The 12,121-nt window shown below is 44.6% G+C and overlaps 39 non-coding genes across 39 annotated transcripts; 13 read left to right on the top strand and 26 right to left on the bottom strand.

Annotated features, from left to right (window-relative positions):
* The first annotated feature begins 46 nt into the window (after positions 1 to 46).
* Trnaa-cgc (transfer RNA alanine (anticodon CGC)) lies at positions 47 to 118 on the top strand. Its single transcript has one exon. It is a non-coding gene; the product is annotated as a tRNA-Ala (tRNA).
* Positions 119 to 400: 282 nt separating this feature from the next.
* On the bottom strand, positions 401 to 472 carry Trnac-gca (transfer RNA cysteine (anticodon GCA)). Its single transcript has one exon. It is a non-coding gene; the product is annotated as a tRNA-Cys (tRNA).
* A 317-nt stretch (positions 473 to 789) lies between these two features.
* Trnaw-cca (transfer RNA tryptophan (anticodon CCA)) lies at positions 790 to 861 on the bottom strand. The gene has a single exon. It is a non-coding gene; the product is annotated as a tRNA-Trp (tRNA).
* Positions 862 to 979: 118 nt separating this feature from the next.
* On the top strand, positions 980 to 1,051 carry Trnaa-cgc (transfer RNA alanine (anticodon CGC)). Its single transcript has one exon. It is a non-coding gene; the product is annotated as a tRNA-Ala (tRNA).
* A 282-nt stretch (positions 1,052 to 1,333) lies between these two features.
* Trnac-gca (transfer RNA cysteine (anticodon GCA)) lies at positions 1,334 to 1,405 on the bottom strand. Its single transcript has one exon. It is a non-coding gene; the product is annotated as a tRNA-Cys (tRNA).
* A 317-nt stretch (positions 1,406 to 1,722) lies between these two features.
* Trnaw-cca (transfer RNA tryptophan (anticodon CCA)) lies at positions 1,723 to 1,794 on the bottom strand. Its single transcript has one exon. It is a non-coding gene; the product is annotated as a tRNA-Trp (tRNA).
* A 118-nt stretch (positions 1,795 to 1,912) lies between these two features.
* Positions 1,913 to 1,984, top strand: Trnaa-cgc (transfer RNA alanine (anticodon CGC)). Its single transcript has one exon. It is a non-coding gene; the product is annotated as a tRNA-Ala (tRNA).
* A 282-nt stretch (positions 1,985 to 2,266) lies between these two features.
* On the bottom strand, positions 2,267 to 2,338 carry Trnac-gca (transfer RNA cysteine (anticodon GCA)). Its single transcript has one exon. It is a non-coding gene; the product is annotated as a tRNA-Cys (tRNA).
* Positions 2,339 to 2,655: 317 nt separating this feature from the next.
* On the bottom strand, positions 2,656 to 2,727 carry Trnaw-cca (transfer RNA tryptophan (anticodon CCA)). The gene has a single exon. It is a non-coding gene; the product is annotated as a tRNA-Trp (tRNA).
* A 118-nt stretch (positions 2,728 to 2,845) lies between these two features.
* On the top strand, positions 2,846 to 2,917 carry Trnaa-cgc (transfer RNA alanine (anticodon CGC)). The gene has a single exon. It is a non-coding gene; the product is annotated as a tRNA-Ala (tRNA).
* Positions 2,918 to 3,199: 282 nt separating this feature from the next.
* On the bottom strand, positions 3,200 to 3,271 carry Trnac-gca (transfer RNA cysteine (anticodon GCA)). The gene has a single exon. It is a non-coding gene; the product is annotated as a tRNA-Cys (tRNA).
* Positions 3,272 to 3,588: 317 nt separating this feature from the next.
* On the bottom strand, positions 3,589 to 3,660 carry Trnaw-cca (transfer RNA tryptophan (anticodon CCA)). The gene has a single exon. It is a non-coding gene; the product is annotated as a tRNA-Trp (tRNA).
* A 118-nt stretch (positions 3,661 to 3,778) lies between these two features.
* Trnaa-cgc (transfer RNA alanine (anticodon CGC)) lies at positions 3,779 to 3,850 on the top strand. The gene has a single exon. It is a non-coding gene; the product is annotated as a tRNA-Ala (tRNA).
* Positions 3,851 to 4,132: 282 nt separating this feature from the next.
* Positions 4,133 to 4,204, bottom strand: Trnac-gca (transfer RNA cysteine (anticodon GCA)). The gene has a single exon. It is a non-coding gene; the product is annotated as a tRNA-Cys (tRNA).
* A 317-nt stretch (positions 4,205 to 4,521) lies between these two features.
* On the bottom strand, positions 4,522 to 4,593 carry Trnaw-cca (transfer RNA tryptophan (anticodon CCA)). Its single transcript has one exon. It is a non-coding gene; the product is annotated as a tRNA-Trp (tRNA).
* Positions 4,594 to 4,711: 118 nt separating this feature from the next.
* Trnaa-cgc (transfer RNA alanine (anticodon CGC)) lies at positions 4,712 to 4,783 on the top strand. Its single transcript has one exon. It is a non-coding gene; the product is annotated as a tRNA-Ala (tRNA).
* Positions 4,784 to 5,065: 282 nt separating this feature from the next.
* Trnac-gca (transfer RNA cysteine (anticodon GCA)) lies at positions 5,066 to 5,137 on the bottom strand. The gene has a single exon. It is a non-coding gene; the product is annotated as a tRNA-Cys (tRNA).
* Positions 5,138 to 5,454: 317 nt separating this feature from the next.
* Trnaw-cca (transfer RNA tryptophan (anticodon CCA)) lies at positions 5,455 to 5,526 on the bottom strand. Its single transcript has one exon. It is a non-coding gene; the product is annotated as a tRNA-Trp (tRNA).
* Positions 5,527 to 5,644: 118 nt separating this feature from the next.
* On the top strand, positions 5,645 to 5,716 carry Trnaa-cgc (transfer RNA alanine (anticodon CGC)). Its single transcript has one exon. It is a non-coding gene; the product is annotated as a tRNA-Ala (tRNA).
* Positions 5,717 to 5,998: 282 nt separating this feature from the next.
* On the bottom strand, positions 5,999 to 6,070 carry Trnac-gca (transfer RNA cysteine (anticodon GCA)). Its single transcript has one exon. It is a non-coding gene; the product is annotated as a tRNA-Cys (tRNA).
* A 317-nt stretch (positions 6,071 to 6,387) lies between these two features.
* Positions 6,388 to 6,459, bottom strand: Trnaw-cca (transfer RNA tryptophan (anticodon CCA)). The gene has a single exon. It is a non-coding gene; the product is annotated as a tRNA-Trp (tRNA).
* A 118-nt stretch (positions 6,460 to 6,577) lies between these two features.
* Positions 6,578 to 6,649, top strand: Trnaa-cgc (transfer RNA alanine (anticodon CGC)). Its single transcript has one exon. It is a non-coding gene; the product is annotated as a tRNA-Ala (tRNA).
* Positions 6,650 to 6,931: 282 nt separating this feature from the next.
* Positions 6,932 to 7,003, bottom strand: Trnac-gca (transfer RNA cysteine (anticodon GCA)). Its single transcript has one exon. It is a non-coding gene; the product is annotated as a tRNA-Cys (tRNA).
* A 317-nt stretch (positions 7,004 to 7,320) lies between these two features.
* Positions 7,321 to 7,392, bottom strand: Trnaw-cca (transfer RNA tryptophan (anticodon CCA)). Its single transcript has one exon. It is a non-coding gene; the product is annotated as a tRNA-Trp (tRNA).
* Positions 7,393 to 7,510: 118 nt separating this feature from the next.
* Positions 7,511 to 7,582, top strand: Trnaa-cgc (transfer RNA alanine (anticodon CGC)). The gene has a single exon. It is a non-coding gene; the product is annotated as a tRNA-Ala (tRNA).
* Positions 7,583 to 7,864: 282 nt separating this feature from the next.
* Positions 7,865 to 7,936, bottom strand: Trnac-gca (transfer RNA cysteine (anticodon GCA)). The gene has a single exon. It is a non-coding gene; the product is annotated as a tRNA-Cys (tRNA).
* A 317-nt stretch (positions 7,937 to 8,253) lies between these two features.
* Trnaw-cca (transfer RNA tryptophan (anticodon CCA)) lies at positions 8,254 to 8,325 on the bottom strand. The gene has a single exon. It is a non-coding gene; the product is annotated as a tRNA-Trp (tRNA).
* A 118-nt stretch (positions 8,326 to 8,443) lies between these two features.
* Positions 8,444 to 8,515, top strand: Trnaa-cgc (transfer RNA alanine (anticodon CGC)). Its single transcript has one exon. It is a non-coding gene; the product is annotated as a tRNA-Ala (tRNA).
* Positions 8,516 to 8,797: 282 nt separating this feature from the next.
* Positions 8,798 to 8,869, bottom strand: Trnac-gca (transfer RNA cysteine (anticodon GCA)). Its single transcript has one exon. It is a non-coding gene; the product is annotated as a tRNA-Cys (tRNA).
* Positions 8,870 to 9,186: 317 nt separating this feature from the next.
* On the bottom strand, positions 9,187 to 9,258 carry Trnaw-cca (transfer RNA tryptophan (anticodon CCA)). Its single transcript has one exon. It is a non-coding gene; the product is annotated as a tRNA-Trp (tRNA).
* Positions 9,259 to 9,376: 118 nt separating this feature from the next.
* On the top strand, positions 9,377 to 9,448 carry Trnaa-cgc (transfer RNA alanine (anticodon CGC)). The gene has a single exon. It is a non-coding gene; the product is annotated as a tRNA-Ala (tRNA).
* Positions 9,449 to 9,730: 282 nt separating this feature from the next.
* On the bottom strand, positions 9,731 to 9,802 carry Trnac-gca (transfer RNA cysteine (anticodon GCA)). Its single transcript has one exon. It is a non-coding gene; the product is annotated as a tRNA-Cys (tRNA).
* Positions 9,803 to 10,119: 317 nt separating this feature from the next.
* Trnaw-cca (transfer RNA tryptophan (anticodon CCA)) lies at positions 10,120 to 10,191 on the bottom strand. The gene has a single exon. It is a non-coding gene; the product is annotated as a tRNA-Trp (tRNA).
* Positions 10,192 to 10,309: 118 nt separating this feature from the next.
* On the top strand, positions 10,310 to 10,381 carry Trnaa-cgc (transfer RNA alanine (anticodon CGC)). The gene has a single exon. It is a non-coding gene; the product is annotated as a tRNA-Ala (tRNA).
* A 282-nt stretch (positions 10,382 to 10,663) lies between these two features.
* Trnac-gca (transfer RNA cysteine (anticodon GCA)) lies at positions 10,664 to 10,735 on the bottom strand. The gene has a single exon. It is a non-coding gene; the product is annotated as a tRNA-Cys (tRNA).
* A 317-nt stretch (positions 10,736 to 11,052) lies between these two features.
* Trnaw-cca (transfer RNA tryptophan (anticodon CCA)) lies at positions 11,053 to 11,124 on the bottom strand. The gene has a single exon. It is a non-coding gene; the product is annotated as a tRNA-Trp (tRNA).
* A 118-nt stretch (positions 11,125 to 11,242) lies between these two features.
* On the top strand, positions 11,243 to 11,314 carry Trnaa-cgc (transfer RNA alanine (anticodon CGC)). The gene has a single exon. It is a non-coding gene; the product is annotated as a tRNA-Ala (tRNA).
* A 282-nt stretch (positions 11,315 to 11,596) lies between these two features.
* On the bottom strand, positions 11,597 to 11,668 carry Trnac-gca (transfer RNA cysteine (anticodon GCA)). The gene has a single exon. It is a non-coding gene; the product is annotated as a tRNA-Cys (tRNA).
* A 317-nt stretch (positions 11,669 to 11,985) lies between these two features.
* Positions 11,986 to 12,057, bottom strand: Trnac-gca (transfer RNA cysteine (anticodon GCA)). Its single transcript has one exon. It is a non-coding gene; the product is annotated as a tRNA-Cys (tRNA).
* Between the last annotated feature and the right edge of the window lie 64 nt (positions 12,058 to 12,121).

Below are 12,121 nucleotides of genomic sequence, written 5' to 3'. Positions count from 1 at the left end.
ACAGTAGGATCCACGAGAGACTCTTCCCAGATGTACTTGCTCTGGCGGGGGTGTAACTCAGTGGTAGAGTGTCTGCTTCGCATGCAGAAAGTCCTGGGTTCAAATCCCAGCTCCTCCAATTTTTGTTTCTCCGTGCAGCAGTATATGAAAACTTTTGCCTAGCACCATATTCTATCAAATTCAGCGTACAAGATTCTTCCCCAAGCAAGTGGATTTCTTACAGTTCGACGCCTTAGCGGGAGGACGATGACCTGCAAGACCCTGGCCTGCGTTCCCCCCATTGAAATGTTGCTCCAAAGCCTTCGGTATGGCGTGCGGAGTGCATCTCAATCATTTCAAACATGTATTTGCAACTAAATGCGACAATCGTTATTTGTTTTTTCAAGATACTGAAAAATGAAGGGGGCACACGGGATTGAACCGTGGACCTCTCGATCTGCAGTCGAATGCTCTACGACTGAGCTATACCCCCTTTCACAAATTTTCTATCCCCATAACTTAAGGAAAATTATTATACTCTGTCTGGCTAAAGACGTCTAATCGAGCAAAATATTGCGTAATCATTATCTCTCAGTTATATATTAGCGTTAAACGATATAAATAACAAAAATATTAGACACTTCGCGCCTGGAGAAAGTGCGAGTCGGCGCCTTCACCTTAATGTCAGAATGCGAAAATTCACTAGTAGCTTTTTTCAAGCAGGTTCTGTTCGTCCGTTCTCTGTAATCGTTTGGTATCTGATTAAATTGACATACTCGTCCATGGCTTCCGTAAACGAAAATTTCACTGTGACCCCGACGTGATTTGAACACGCAACCTTCTGATCTGGAGTCAGACGCGCTACCGTTGCGCCACGGAGTCGACGCTGCTAAGCTCTTATCATGAATAGGTTCCTCGAACACTTACTGTACCGTTCAAACCTAAGAAATAATGACAGTAGGATCCACGAGAGACTCTTCCCAGATGTACTTGCTCTGGCGGGGGTGTAACTCAGTGGTAGAGTGTCTGCTTCGCATGCAGAAAGTCCTGGGTTCAAATCCCAGCTCCTCCAATTTTTGTTTCTCCGTGCAGCAGTATATGAAAACTTTTGCCTAGCACCATATTCTATCAAATTCAGCGTACAAGATTCTTCCCCAAGCAAGTGGATTTCTTACAGTTCGACGCCTTAGCGGGAGGACGATGACCTGCAAGACCCTGGCCTGCGATTCCCCCATTGAAATGTTGCTCCAAAGCCTTCGGTATGGCGTGCGGAGTGCATCTCAATCATTTCAAACATGTATTTGCAACTAAATGCGACAATCGTTATTTGTTTTTTCAAGATACTGAAAAATGAAGGGGGCACCCGGGATTGAACCGGGGACCTCTCGATCTGCAGTCGAATGCTCTACGACTGAGCTATACCCCCTTTCACAAACTTTCTATCCCCATAACTTAAGGAAAATTATTATACTCTGTCTGGCTAAAGACGTCTAATCGAGCAAAATATTGCGTAATCATTATCTCTCAGTTATATATTAGCGTTAAACGATATAAATAACAAAAATATTAGACACTTCGCGCCTGGAGAAAGTGCGAGTCGGCGCCTTCACCTTAATGTCAGAATGCGAAAATTCACTAGTAGCTTTTTTCAAGCAGGTTCTGTTCGTCCGTTCTCTGTAATCGTTTGGTATCTGATTAAATTGACATACTCGTCCATGGCTTCCGTAAACGAAAATTTCACTGTGACCCCGACGTGATTTGAACACGCAACCTTCTGATCTGGAGTCAGACGCGCTACCGTTGCGCCACGGAGTCGACGCTGCTAAGCTCTTATCATGAATAGGTTCCTCGAACACTTACTGTACCGTTCAAACCTAAGAAATAATGACAGTAGGATCCACGAGAGACTCTTCCCAGATGTACTTGCTCTGGCGGGGGTGTAACTCAGTGGTAGAGTGTCTGCTTCGCATGCAGAAAGTCCTGGGTTCAAATCCCAGCTCCTCCAATTTTTGTTTCTCCGTGCAGCAGTATATGAAAACTTTTGCCTAGCACCATATTCTATCAAATTCAGCGTACAAGATTCTTCCCCAAGCAAGTGGATTTCTTACAGTTCGACGCCTTAGCGGGAGGACGATGACCTGCAAGACCCTGGCCTGCGATCCCCCCATTGAAATGTTGCTCCAAAGCCTTCGGTATGGCGTGCGGAGTGCATCTCAATCATTTCAAACATGTATTTGCAACTAAATGCGACAATCGTTATTTGTTTTTTCAAGATACTGAAAAATGAAGGGGGCACCCGGGATTGAACCGGGGACCTCTCGATCTGCAGTCGAATGCTCTACGACTGAGCTATACCCCCTTTCACAAACTTTCTATCGCCATAACTTAAGGAAAATTATTATACTCTGTCTGGCTAAAGACGTCTAATCGAGCAAAATATTGCGTAATCATTATCTCTCAGTTATATATTAGCGTTAAACGATATAAATAACAAAAATATTAGACACTTCGCGCCTGGAGAAAGTGCGAGTCGGCGCCTTCACCTTAATGTCAGAATGCGAAAATTCACTAGTAGCTTTTTTCAAGCAGGTTCTGTTCGTCCGTTCTCTGTAATCGTTTGGTATCTGATTAAATTGACATACTCGTCCATGGCTTCCGTAAACGAAAATTTCACTGTGACCCCGACGTGATTTGAACACGCAACCTTCTGATCTGGAGTCAGACGCGCTACCGTTGCGCCACGGAGTCGATGCTGCTAAGTTCTTATCATGAATAGGTTCCTCGAACACTTACTGTACCGTTCAAACCTAAGAAATAATGACAGTAGGATCCACGAGAGACTCTTCCCAGATGTACTTGCTCTGGCGGGGGTGTAACTCAGTGGTAGAGTGTCTGCTTCGCATGCAGAAAGTCCTGGGTTCAAATCCCAGCTCCTCCAATTTTTGTTTCTCCGTGCAGCAGTATATGAAAACTTTTGCCTAGCACCATATTCTATCAAATTCAGCGTACAAGATTCTTCCCCAAGCAAGTGGATTTCTTACAGTTCGACGCCTTAGCGGGAGGACGATGACCTGCAAGACCCTGGCCTGCGATCCCCCCATTGAAATGTTGCTCCAAAGCCTTCGGTATGGCGTGCGGAGTGCATCTCAATCATTTCAAACATGTATTTGCAACTAAATGCGACAATCGTTATTTGTTTTTTCAAGATACTGAAAAATGAAGGGGGCACCCGGGATTGAACCGGGGACCTCTCGATCTGCAGTCGAATGCTCTACGACTGAGCTATACCCCCTTTCACAAACTTTCTATCCCCATAACTTAAGGAAAATTATTATACTCTGTCTGGCTAAAGACGTCTAATCGAGCAAAATATTGCGTAATCATTATCTCTCAGTTATATATTAGCGTTAAACGATATAAATAACAAAAATATTAGACACTTCGCGCCTGGAGAAAGTGCGAGTCGGCGCCTTCACCTTAATGTCAGAATGCGAAAATTCACTAGTAGCTTTTTTCAAGCAGGTTCTGTTCGTCCGTTCTCTGTAATCGTTTGGTATCTGATTAAATTGACATACTCGTCCATGGCTTCCGTAAACGAGAATTTCACTGTGACCCCGACGTGATTTGAACACGCAACCTTCTGATCTGGAGTCAGACGCGCTACCGTTGCGCCACGGAGTCGACGCTGCTAAGCTCTTATCATGAATAGGTTCCTCGAACACTTACTGTACCGTTCAAACCTAGGAAATAATGACAGTAGGATCCACGAGAGACTCTTCCCAGATGTACTTGCTCTGGCGGGGGTGTAACTCAGTGGTAGAGTGTCTGCTTCGCATGCAGAAAGTCCTGGGTTCAAATCCCAGCTCCTCCAATTTTTGTTTCTCCGTGCAGCAGTATATGAAAACTTTTGCCTAGCACCATATTCTATCAAATTCAGCGTACAAGATTCTTCCCCAAGCAAGTGGATTTCTTACAGTTCGACGCCTTAGCGGGAGGACGATGACCTGCAAGACCCTGGCCTGCGATCCCCCCATTGAAATGTTGCTCCAAAGCCTTCGGTATGGCGTGCGGAGTGCATCTCAATCATTTCAAACATGTATTTGCAACTAAATGCGACAATCGTTATTTGTTTTTTCAAGATACTGAAAAATGAAGGGGGCACCCGGGATTGAACCGGGGACCTCTCGATCTGCAGTCGAATGCTCTACGACTGAGCTATACCCCCTTTCACAAACTTTCTATCCCCATAACTTAAGGAAAATTGTTATACTCTGTCTGGCTAAAGACGTCTAATCGAGCAAAATATTGCGTAATCATTATCTCTCAGTTATATATTAGCGTTAAACGATATAAATAACAAAAATATTAGACACTTCGCGCCTGGAGAAAGTGCGAGTCGGCGCCTTCACCTTAATGTCAGAATGCGAAAATTCACTAGTAGCTTTTTTCAAGCAGGTTCTGTTCGTCCGTTCTCTGTAATCGTTTGGTATCTGATTAAATTGACATACTCGTCCATGGCTTCCGTAAACGAAAATTTCACTGTGACCCCGACGTGATTTGAACACGCAACCTTCTGATCTGGAGTCAGACGCGCTACCGTTGCGCCACGGAGTCGACGCTGCTAAGCTCTTATCATGAATAGGTTCCTCGAACACTTACTGTACCGTTCAAACCTAAGAAATAATGACAGTAGGATCCACGAGAGACTCTTCCCAGATGTACTTGCTCTGGCGGGGGTGTAACTCAGTGGTAGAGTGTCTGCTTCGCATGCAGAAAGTCCTGGGTTCAAATCCCAGCTCCTCCAATTTTTGTTTCTCCGTGCAGCAGTATATGAAAACTTTTGCCTAGCACCATATTCTATCAAATTCAGCGTACAAGATTCTTCCCCAAGCAAGTGGATTTCTTACAGTTCGACGCCTTAGCGGGAGGACGATGACCTGCAAGACCCTGGCCTGCGATCCCCCCATTGAAATGTTGCTCCAAAGCCTTCGGTATGGCGTGCGGAGTGCATCTCAATCATTTCAAACATGTATTTGCAACTAAATGCGACAATCGTTATTTGTTTTTTCAAGATACTGAAAAATGAAGGGGGCACCCGGGATTGAACCGGGGACCTCTCGATCTGCAGTCGAATGCTCTACGACTGAGCTATACCCCCTTTCACAAACTTTCTATCCCCATAACTTAAGGAAAATTGTTATACTCTGTCTGGCTAAAGACGTCTAATCGAGCAAAATATTGCGTAATCATTATCTCTCAGTTATATATTAGCGTTAAACGATATAAATAACAAAAATATTAGACACTTCGCGCCTGGAGAAAGTGCGAGTCGGCGCCTTCACCTTAATGTCAGAATGCGAAAATTCACTAGTAGCTTTTTTCAAGCAGGTTCTGTTCGTCCGTTCTCTGTAATCGTTTGGTATCTGATTAAATTGACATACTCGTCCATGGCTTCCGTAAACGAAAATTTCACTGTGACCCCGACGTGATTTGAACACGCAACCTTCTGATCTGGAGTCAGACGCGCTACCGTTGCGCCACGGAGTCGACGCTGCTAAGCTCTTATCATGAATAGGTTCCTCGAACACTTACTGTACCGTTCAAACCTAAGAAATAATGACAGTAGGATCCACGAGAGACTCTTCCCAGATGTACTTGCTCTGGCGGGGGTGTAACTCAGTGGTAGAGTGTCTGCTTCGCATGCAGAAAGTCCTGGGTTCAAATCCCAGCTCCTCCAATTTTTGTTTCTCCGTGCAGCAGTATATGAAAACTTTTGCCTAGCACCATATTCTATCAAATTCAGCGTACAAGATTCTTCCCCAAGCAAGTGGATTTCTTACAGTTCGACGCCTTAGCGGGAGGACGATGACCTGCAAGACCCTGGCCTGCGATCCCCCCATTGAAATGTTGCTCCAAAGCCTTCGGTATGGCGTGCGGAGTGCATCTCAATCATTTCAAACATGTATTTGCAACTAAATGCGACAATCGTTATTTGTTTTTTCAAGATACTGAAAAATGAAGGGGGCACCCGGGATTGAACCGGGGACCTCTCGATCTGCAGTCGAATGCTCTACGACTGAGCTATACCCCCTTTCACAAACTTTCTATCCCCATAACTTAAGGAAAATTATTATACTCTGTCTGGCTAAAGACGTCTAATCGAGCAAAATATTGCGTAATCATTATCTCTCAGTTATATATTAGCGTTAAACGATATAAATAACAAAAATATTAGACACTTCGCGCCTGGAGAAAGTGCGAGTCGGCGCCTTCACCTTAATGTCAGAATGCGAAAATTCACTAGTAGCTTTTTTCAAGCAGGTTCTGTTCGTCCGTTCTCTGTAATCGTTTGGTATCTGATTAAATTGACATACTCGTCCATGGCTTCCGTAAACGAAAATTTCACTGTGACCCCGACGTGATTTGAACACGCAACCTTCTGATCTGGAGTCAGACGCGCTACCGTTGCGCCACGGAGTCGACGCTGCTAAGTTCTTATCATGAATAGGTTCCTCGAACACTTACTGTACCGTTCAAACCTAAGAAATAATGACAGTAGGATCCACGAGAGACTCTTCCCAGATGTACTTGCACTGGGGGGGGTGTAACTCAGTGGTAGAGTGTCTGCTTCGCATGCAGAAAGTCCTGGGTTCAAATCCCAGCTCCTCCAATTTTTGTTTCTCCGTGCAGCAGTATATGAAAACTTTTGCCTAGCACCATATTCTATCAAATTCAGCGTACAAGATTCTTCCCCAAGCAAGTGGATTTCTTACAGTTCGACGCCTTAGCGGGAGGACGATGACCTGCAAGACCCTGGCCTGCGATCCCCCCATTGAAATGTTGCTCCAAAGCCTTCGGTATGGCGTGCGGAGTGCATCTCAATCATTTCAAACATGTATTTGCAACTAAATGCGACAATCGTTATTTGTTTTTTCAAGATACTGAAAAATGAAGGGGGCACCCGGGATTGAACCGGGGACCTCTCGATCTGCAGTCGAATGCTCTACGACTGAGCTATACCCCCTTTCACAAACTTTCTATCCCCATAACTTAAGGAAAATTGTTATACTCTGTCTGGCTAAAGACGTCTAATCGAGCAAAATATTGCGTAATCATTATCTCTCAGTTATATATTAGCGTTAAACGATATAAATAACAAAAATATTAGACACTTCGCGCCTGGAGAAAGTGCGAGTCGGCGCCTTCACCTTAATGTCAGAATGCGAAAATTCACTAGTAGCTTTTTTCAAGCAGGTTCTGTTCGTCCGTTCTCTGTAATCGTTTGGTATCTGATTAAATTGACATACTCGTCCATGGCTTCCGTAAACGAAAATTTCACTGTGACCCCGACGTGATTTGAACACGCAACCTTCTGATCTGGAGTCAGACGCGCTACCGTTGCGCCACGGAGTCGACGCTGCTAAGCTCTTATCATGAATAGGTTCCTCGAACACTTACTGTACCGTTCAAACCTAAGAAATAATGACAGTAGGATCCACGAGAGACTCTTCCCAGATGTACTTGCTCTGGCGGGGGTGTAACTCAGTGGTAGAGTGTCTGCTTCGCATGCAGAAAGTCCTGGGTTCAAATCCCAGCTCCTCCAATTTTTGTTTCTCCGTGCAGCAGTATATGAAAACTTTTGCCTAGCACCATATTCTATCAAATTCAGCGTACAAGATTCTTCCCCAAGCAAGTGGATTTCTTACAGTTCGACGCCTTAGCGGGAGGACGATGACCTGCAAGACCCTGGCCTGCGATCCCCCCATTGAAATGTTGCTCCAAAGCCTTCGGTATGGCGTGCGGAGTGCATCTCAATCATTTCAAACATGTATTTGCAACTAAATGCGACAATCGTTATTTGTTTTTTCAAGATACTGAAAAATGAAGGGGGCACCCGGGATTGAACCGGGGACCTCTCGATCTGCAGTCGAATGCTCTACGACTGAGCTATACCCCCTTTCACAAACTTTCTATCCCCATAACTTAAGGAAAATTGTTATACTCTGTCTGGCTAAAGACGTCTAATCGAGCAAAATATTGCGTAATCATTATCTCTCAGTTATATATTAGCGTTAAACGATATAAATAACAAAAATATTAGACACTTCGCGCCTGGAGAAAGTGCGAGTCGGCGCCTTCACCTTAATGTCAGAATGCGAAAATTCACTAGTAGCTTTTTTCAAGCAGGTTCTGTTCGTCCGTTCTCTGTAATCGTTTGGTATCTGATTAAATTGACATACTCGTCCATGGCTTCCGTAAACGAAAATTTCACTGTGACCCCGACGTGATTTGAACACGCAACCTTCTGATCTGGAGTCAGACGCGCTACCGTTGCGCCACGGAGTCGACGCTGCTAAGCTCTTATCATGAATAGGTTCCTCGAACACTTACTGTACCGTTCAAACCTAAGAAATAATGACAGTAGGATCCACGAGAGACTCTTCCCAGATGTACTTGCTCTGGCGGGGGTGTAACTCAGTGGTAGAGTGTCTGCTTCGCATGCAGAAAGTCCTGGGTTCAAATCCCAGCTCCTCCAATTTTTGTTTCTCCGTGCAGCAGTATATGAAAACTTTTGCCTAGCACCATATTCTATCAAATTCAGCGTACAAGATTCTTCCCCAAGCAAGTGGATTTCTTACAGTTCGACGCCTTAGCGGGAGGACGATGACCTGCAAGACCCTGGCCTGCGATCCCCCCATTGAAATGTTGCTCCAAAGCCTTCGGTATGGCGTGCGGAGTGCATCTCAATCATTTCAAACATGTATTTGCAACTAAATGCGACAATCGTTATTTGTTTTTTCAAGATACTGAAAAATGAAGGGGGCACCCGGGATTGAACCGGGGACCTCTCGATCTGCAGTCGAATGCTCTACGACTGAGCTATACCCCCTTTCACAAACTTTCTATCCCCATAACTTAAGGAAAATTATTATACTCTGTCTGGCTAAAGACGTCTAATCGAGCAAAATATTGCGTAATCATTATCTCTCAGTTATATATTAGCGTTAAACGATATAAATAACAAAAATATTAGACACTTCGCGCCTGGAGAAAGTGCGAGTCGGCGCCTTCACCTTAATGTCAGAATGCGAAAATTCACTAGTAGCTTTTTTCAAGCAGGTTCTGTTCGTCCGTTCTCTGTAATCGTTTGGTATCTGATTAAATTGACATACTCGTCCATGGCTTCCGTAAACGAAAATTTCACTGTGACCCCGACGTGATTTGAACACGCAACCTTCTGATCTGGAGTCAGACGCGCTACCGTTGCGCCACGGAGTCGACGCTGCTAAGCTCTTATCATGAATAGGTTCCTCGAACACTTACTGTACCGTTCAAACCTAAGAAATAATGACAGTAGGATCCACGAGAGACTCTTCCCAGATGTACTTGCTCTGGCGGGGGTGTAACTCAGTGGTAGAGTGTCTGCTTCGCATGCAGAAAGTCCTGGGTTCAAATCCCAGCTCCTCCAATTTTTGTTTCTCCGTGCAGCAGTATATGAAAACTTTTGCCTAGCACCATATTCTATCAAATTCAGCGTACAAGATTCTTCCCCAAGCAAGTGGATTTCTTACAGTTCGACGCCTTAGCGGGAGGACGATGACCTGCAAGACCCTGGCCTGCGATCCCCCCATTGAAATGTTGCTCCAAAGCCTTCGGTATGGCGTGCGGAGTGCATCTCAATCATTTCAAACATGTATTTGCAACTAAATGCGACAATCGTTATTTGTTTTTTCAAGATACTGAAAAATGAAGGGGGCACCCGGGATTGAACCGGGGACCTCTCGATCTGCAGTCGAATGCTCTACGACTGAGCTATACCCCCTTTCACAAACTTTCTATCCCCATAACTTAAGGAAAATTGTTATACTCTGTCTGGCTAAAGACGTCTAATCGAGCAAAATATTGCGTAATCATTATCTCTCAGTTATATATTAGCGTTAAACGATATAAATAACAAAAATATTAGACACTTCGCGCCTGGAGAAAGTGCGAGTCGGCGCCTTCACCTTAATGTCAGAATGCGAAAATTCACTAGTAGCTTTTTTCAAGCAGGTTCTGTTCGTCCGTTCTCTGTAATCGTTTGGTATCTGATTAAATTGACATACTCGTCCATGGCTTCCGTAAACGAAAATTTCACTGTGACCCCGACGTGATTTGAACACGCAACCTTCTGATCTGGAGTCAGACGCGCTACCGTTGCGCCACGGAGTCGACGCTGCTAAGCTCTTATCATGAATAGGTTCCTCGAACACTTACTGTACCGTTCAAACCTAAGAAATAATGACAGTAGGATCCACGAGAGACTCTTCCCAGATGTACTTGCTCTGGCGGGGGTGTAACTCAGTGGTAGAGTGTCTGCTTCGCATGCAGAAAGTCCTGGGTTCAAATCCCAGCTCCTCCAATTTTTGTTTCTCCGTGCAGCAGTATATGAAAACTTTTGCCTAGCACCATATTCTATCAAATTCAGCGTACAAGATTCTTCCCCAAGCAAGTGGATTTCTTACAGTTCGACGCCTTAGCGGGAGGACGATGACCTGCAAGACCCTGGCCTGCGATCCCCCCATTGAAATGTTGCTCCAAAGCCTTCGGTATGGCGTGCGGAGTGCATCTCAATCATTTCAAACATGTATTTGCAACTAAATGCGACAATCGTTATTTGTTTTTTCAAGATACTGAAAAATGAAGGGGGCACCCGGGATTGAACCGGGGACCTCTCGATCTGCAGTCGAATGCTCTACGACTGAGCTATACCCCCTTTCACAAACTTTCTATCCCCATAACTTAAGGAAAATTGTTATACTCTGTCTGGCTAAAGACGTCTAATCGAGCAAAATATTGCGTAATCATTATCTCTCAGTTATATATTAGCGTTAAACGATATAAATAACAAAAATATTAGACACTTCGCGCCTGGAGAAAGTGCGAGTCGGCGCCTTCACCTTAATGTCAGAATGCGAAAATTCACTAGTAGCTTTTTTCAAGCAGGTTCTGTTCGTCCGTTCTCTGTAATCGTTTGGTATCTGATTAAATTGACATACTCGTCCATGGCTTCCGTAAACGAAAATTTCACTGTGACCCCGACGTGATTTGAACACGCAACCTTCTGATCTGGAGTCAGACGCGCTACCGTTGCGCCACGGAGTCGACGCTGCTAAGCTCTTATCATGAATAGGTTCCTCGAACACTTACTGTACCGTTCAAACCTAAGAAATAATGACAGTAGGATCCACGAGAGACTCTTCCCAGATGTACTTGCTCTGGCGGGGGTGTAACTCAGTGGTAGAGTGTCTGCTTCGCATGCAGAAAGTCCTGGGTTCAAATCCCAGCTCCTCCAATTTTTGTTTCTCCGTGCAGCAGTATATGAAAACTTTTGCCTAGCACCATATTCTATCAAATTCAGCGTACAAGATTCTTCCCCAAGCAAGTGGATTTCTTACAGTTCGACGCCTTAGCGGGAGGACGATGACCTGCAAGACCCTGGCCTGCGATCCCCCCATTGAAATGTTGCTCCAAAGCCTTCGGTATGGCGTGCGGAGTGCATCTCAATCATTTCAAACATGTATTTGCAACTAAATGCGACAATCGTTATTTGTTTTTTCAAGATACTGAAAAATGAAGGGGGCACCCGGGATTGAACCGGGGACCTCTCGATCTGCAGTCGAATGCTCTACGACTGAGCTATACCCCCTTTCACAAACTTTCTATCCCCATAACTTAAGGAAAATTGTTATACTCTGTCTGGCTAAAGACGTCTAATCGAGCAAAATATTGCGTAATCATTATCTCTCAGTTATATATTAGCGTTAAACGATATAAATAACAAAAATATTAGACACTTCGCGCCTGGAGAAAGTGCGAGTCGGCGCCTTCACCTTAATGTCAGAATGCGAAAATTCACTAGTAGCTTTTTTCAAGCAGGTTCTGTTCGTCCGTTCTCTGTAATCGTTTGGTATCTGATTAAATTGACATACTCGTCCATGGCTTCCGTAAACGAAAATTTCACTGTGACCCCGACGTGATTTGAACACGCAACCTTCTGATCTGCAGTCAGACGCGCTACCGTTGCGCCACGGAGTCGACGCTGCTAAGCTCTTATCATGAATAGGTTCCTCGAACACTTACTGTACCGTTCAAACCTAAG

Source organism: Schistocerca gregaria, chromosome 3, assembly GCF_023897955.1.
Source record: "Schistocerca gregaria isolate iqSchGreg1 chromosome 3, iqSchGreg1.2, whole genome shotgun sequence".
Taxonomy (NCBI): Eukaryota; Metazoa; Arthropoda; class Insecta; order Orthoptera; family Acrididae; genus Schistocerca; species Schistocerca gregaria.
This window is presented reverse-complemented; position numbering and strand designations above follow the sequence as displayed.